Source organism: Bison bison, unplaced genomic scaffold, assembly GCF_000754665.1.
Source record: "Bison bison bison isolate TAMUID 2011002044 unplaced genomic scaffold, Bison_UMD1.0 scf7180017864193, whole genome shotgun sequence".
NCBI classification, from domain to species: Eukaryota; Metazoa; Chordata; class Mammalia; order Artiodactyla; family Bovidae; genus Bison; species Bison bison.
The window spans coordinates 278,667-284,150 of NW_011494765.1; positions in this window are offsets into that span (position 1 = coordinate 278,667).

Genomic DNA, 5,484 nt, shown 5'->3' on the forward strand with positions numbered 1-5,484 from the left:
TTTGAACTGTGGTGTTGGAGAAGACTCTTGAGAGTCCCTTGAACAGCAAGGAGATCAAACCAATCCATCCTAAAGGAAATCAATTCTGAATATTCATTGGAAGGACTGATGCTGAAGCTGAAGCTCCAACACTTTGGCCTCCTGATGCGAAGAACTGACTCATTGGAAAAGACCCTGATGCTGGGAAAGATTGAGGGCTGGAGAAGAAGGTGACAACAGAGGATGAGATGGTTGGATGGCACCACCGACTCAATGGACATGAGTTTGAGTAGGCTCTGGGATTTGGTGATGGACAGGGAAGCCTGGTGTGCTGCAGTCCATGGGGTCGCAAAGGGTTGGACACGACTGAGCAACCAAACTGAACTGAGCTGAACTGTCTATTTCTGGACTCTCTATTCTGTTCCACTAATTTAATTGTCTCTTCTTGTGTCAAGCCAGAACGTTTAATGACCATAGCTATGTTTAATTCATACTAAAGTAATTCCTTCTTTGAATATGATATTTCAAAATTATTTTTGACAATTCTCACACATTTATTTCTTTATGTGAACTTTCTAAAAGTGATAAATTCTACGTTTTTTCTCTTAACCAATCCTTCTCATGTGTGGGATCACAAACAAATCACAGGATTAAGTGGACTGTATGTAAAGTGCTTAGACCAGTAGCTGGCTGTTAATAAGCATTCAATAAATGTTAATTTTATCATTACTGTCACTTATCTGTTCTTTTCATAATGCCAAATCAGATGGAACACTCAGATTTGATCACAAGAAGACAAGAACTTGCTTTTTTTAAAAGCTATGTAAACAAAACTAGTTTAGAAACAGTGGTGCAGCAGTAAATGACAGCTTGCAGCAAAGAGCAGTGAGCAGTAGCTGGAAGCAAGATCTTAGTTTCCCAGACCAAGAGTCCTAACCGCTGGATTACAGGCGCCAGCAGTTAGGAGTAGGGTCCCCAGTCCTTGGCTTCCTCGTCAAGAACAAATGCAGGCAAGGAGGCAGATGGTAAAGAGTAAAGTAAAACCTTTATTGAAAAGAAGAATACATGTGGAAAGGCACATGGGCAAGCTCAGAGAGAGAGTCACACCTTTGGGAAGCTTAAGTCCTTTACAATGGGGCATTTTTCCGGATCTTTGTCTTCCCTCACGCTAATCATCGTGTTTTGTCCCCCACCCCCACCTCCCTCCCGCGCCTGGTTAATTTGCCTCAGGACTTTCCCCTGGGGTGCGCACTCACACCTTAGCCGAGATGGATCTCAAAGTGAAGGCTCTGGGAGGAACAAGACTCACTACGGCCTGGAATTATCCTGACTTTTGATTCCAGGAAGTCTTTATGCACAGGTATAGAGTCTCCCTTATCCTTTACTCAGGGTTTTTGCCTCTCTTTGTCCCTGCCATGATTATTCCCTTGAGATGTTTACAAGAGACCAAGACTGGCTATTTACCCTGTATCTGTTGTTACTTCCATTTTGGAGGGCAAACAGGAGACAGGTTGTAAGTTCCTCAACTGGAGCCCACCTATCTCTTGCCTCAGGAAGTGCAAATAGGAGGCTGGCTGGTTGTAAATGTCCAACCTGGAGCCTATCTATCTCCTACCTCAACAGAATATTCAGTTAGCTGTCCAGAGTCCTCTGCATTAGGATTCTATGCTCAAGATACAAATAACAATAACGTGTTACTTTGCTTCCACTTTGCCATTTTTCTTTGGGCAGCATTTTCCTTAGCAACCTCATGGAAAGAGGCAGCTGGACCTTAGAGTGAGATTCACATTTTCCCAAGTCCCTTGCCCATAAGGTCCTCTTAATAATTTCCACCATCTGGTGAGCTAGCATATACTTTTAATCATTTATTTTAATAAATTTATAGGTGCTAGTTAGATCATCATAGTAATGAAAAGTAACCAGCACAAATCAATCACCTACAACTCTGACTGATAGGAATTAATCACCTCATTTCAAAGATGAGGCCAAAGTTCAAAGAGGTGAAGCGACAAAGTCATGAACAGGTAAGTGGTCACCACAACTCAATCTCAGAATTGATTAACTCTAAATCCCAACTGCCTCCCCAAACGTTATGGGGAGAAATGGTAAATGTCTAAGGCCACGTCTTAACCTGCATGAGGATGTAGTCAAGGCCATTCCCCAGAGTCCCTCCTGAGTTTCTTTCTGGAAGAGTTCTGAACCAGATGAGCCAATGTTCTGATCAGATCGACATTTCTGCCCTTGAGGAAAGGTATATTTTTCTAACTAGGCAGGGGGATGGATGAACCTGGGTAGTCTGTTTCTCTGACTGACAACTGTGTTGGAATCAGTTGTGACCAACGTTACAGTGAGACTGACTTGCTGTGGTAAGAGGCTCCAGCCTTAATTCCCAATCAACAATTCACAAGGAGAAGCCAAACTTCTACCTCCAGACTTTATTTAATTAGGCTGCAAGGAGCTGCCCTGAGTGGTTAATTAGCATCAGAGTCAAGATGCCTAGAGGTTCACTAGCCAAATCTCCCGTGAGTCTTGTTAAGAAAACTGAGAGTGTGCCTGTCCCTCTGAGGGAGCTTCTGCAGTGATAGTGGCTCAGAAACTTTTCTGACACGTTGTCAGAAAAGACCTGGTTCTTCTGGTTTTCCTCCTGGGCTGCTCTCAAGGGGCCATATTCTGCTTTAATTCTAGAAACAGGAAACGGGATGCCTTAACTCAGAAGATTTGCCTCCTCCCATCTGACACCAATCCCCCAGGGCAACATTGGAGGAAGCTACTAGATAATCGTTTTTAGAGGAAGGGTAGTTTTTAAAGGGTAGTCTTGGCATGGCCCTTGCCCTTGTATTATTTGAATAACATTATCCTTGAGACATCCAATTCAATTCCCCCATTTTTTGGTCTCCTTATTAAAAACCTTTGTTAGAGTGTCTACTTTTATCTAAAGCAGTGATTCTCTACCTCCCCTGCATCATTAGCATCATCTAGGGGAGCTTTTAAAACAATCCTGAAGCCCAACACCATACCCCAGACCAATTAAATCAGAATCTCTGAGTGCCACCTAGATATCAGTTTTAAAGCTTCCAGGTGATTCCAATAAACTGCCAAGGCTGAGAATCACTGATCTCTTTGCTGCTGCTGCTAAGTTGCTTCAGTCGTGTCCAACTCTGTCCGACCCCGTAGACGGCAGCCCACCAGGATCCGCCGTCCTTGGGATTCTCCAGGCAAGAACACTGGAGTGGGTTGCCATTTCCTTCTCCAATGCATGAAAGTGAAAAGTGAAAGTGAAGTTGCTCAGTCATGTCTGACTCTTAGTGACCCCATGGACTGCAGCCCACCAGGCTCCTCCATCCATGGGGTTTTCCAGGCAAGAGTACTGGAGTGGGTTGCCATTGCCTTCTCTGACTGATCTCTTTAAAGGGCTCCAATTGTCTTATGAAATTTGTTAGAGCCCTCATTGTGAGTTTAGGTTTCAGTAAATTAATAACCTTCTTTCCCAGTCTCCAAGGTATGTTTTTTATATCCTAAGAGTTTTCAAAAGTTTTTTATATGTCAATATTTGATGCTGAGAGACGACAGAAAGAAGGCTCTATATTTAAAATATTAATTCTATGTTTCTGATCTTTCATATTTCTAATTGCCATTTTAATCTCCTAGGTACACTGATAAATAAGTTTTCCTGGTGGGTCAGTGGTAAAGAACCTGCCTGCCAAAGCAGGAGATGTAGGTTTAATCCCTGGGTTGGGAAGATCCCCTGGAGAAGGAAATGGAAACCCACTCCAGTATTCTTGACAGGAGAATTCCATGGACTCAGGAGCCTGGTGGACTATGGTCCATGGGGTCAAAAAGTCTGACACGACTTAGTGACTAAACAACAACACTGATAATACATGAATACAGTCTGAAACTGAAATTCTTTTTTGAGTCCTACCCACAAATGCTACATGTAGAAATATATCTCCACATAGGTAAATGAATATAAAGATTAACAACATTGAAATCACACTACATAAATATATTATCTTGCAACTTGAATTTTTGTCTAACAAAATATCTTAAAGATAGTTCCAAGTAACCAATATCTGCAATCTACACTATTGTTTTTAACTGTTCTATAGTATTTTAATAACATTTTATAATATAAAACCACCATAATTTATTTACTCGTTTCTTTATTGCTGGACATTTAGACTTTCTATTCTCTGTTGTCTCTATTACAAACAATACTTCTATGAACACCTCTACATATATATTTTTCAAATGTATACTATGCCATATATACATAAAAGTGTTCATACCAACTTCAGGGTCTGGGAAATTTAAGTTTCATATGGAATGTTTCGTAAACATCATTGTCCCTGCCATAATTGGAATAATTGTCATTTTCTGATTGATTTACTGGAATCCTTTGTATTTTATGGATACTACATGTATAATATTGTATGGATATATTATATTGTATGTCTACCATATAGATAATATTTCCTACAAATCCTTTGCTTCTGTTTTAGCATCATTCATGGCATCATTTACCATACATCATTTATCACACATGTTTTCACTTTTATGTAGTAAAGTCAGTCAATCTTTCCCTTTAGAGCTTTAGGATTTATTTTATATTTACATTTTGTGGAAGGTTTAGTCCATCCCTGAGAATATAAAAATATTCTCCTATATTTTCTCATTATTTTATAGATTTTTGCCTTTTAGACCTCAAATCCATCTGGAATTTATTTTTATATGTGGTATAAAGTAGAAACCTAAACTTAGATTATTTATATATTTTTATGCTGTGAAAAGAAGAGAAGCGAAAAGCAAAGGAGAAAAGGAAAGATATAAACATGTGAATACAGAGTTCCAAAGAATAGCAAGAAGAGATAAGAAAGCCTTCTTCAGCAATCAATGCAAAGAAATAGAGGCAAACAACAGAATGCGGAAGACTAGAGATCTCTTCAAGAAAATCAGAGATACCAAAGGAACATTTCATGCAAAGATGGGCTTGATAAAGGACAGAAATGGTATGGACCTAACAGAAGCAGAAGATACTAAGAAGAGATGGCAAGAATACACAGAAGAACTGTACAAAAAAGATCTTCATGACGCAGATAATCAGGATGGTGTGATCACTGACCTAGAGCCAGACATCCTGGAATGTGAAAGTCAAGTGGACCTTAGAAAGCATCACTATGAACAAAGCTAGTGGAGGTGATGGAATTCCAGTTGAGCTATTCCAAATCCTGAAAGATGATGTTGTGGAAGTGCTGCACTCAATATGCCAGCAAATTTCGAAAACTCAGCAGTGGCCACAGGACTGGAAAAGGGCAGTTTTCATTCCAACCCCAAAGAAAGGCAATGCCAAAGAATGCTCAAACTACTGCACAATTGCACTCATCTCACAGGCTAGTAAAGTAATGCTCAAAATTTTCCAAGCCAGGCTTCAGCAATATGTGAACCATGAACTTCCTGATATTCAAGCTGGTTTTAGAAAAGGCAGAGGAACCAGAGATCAAATTG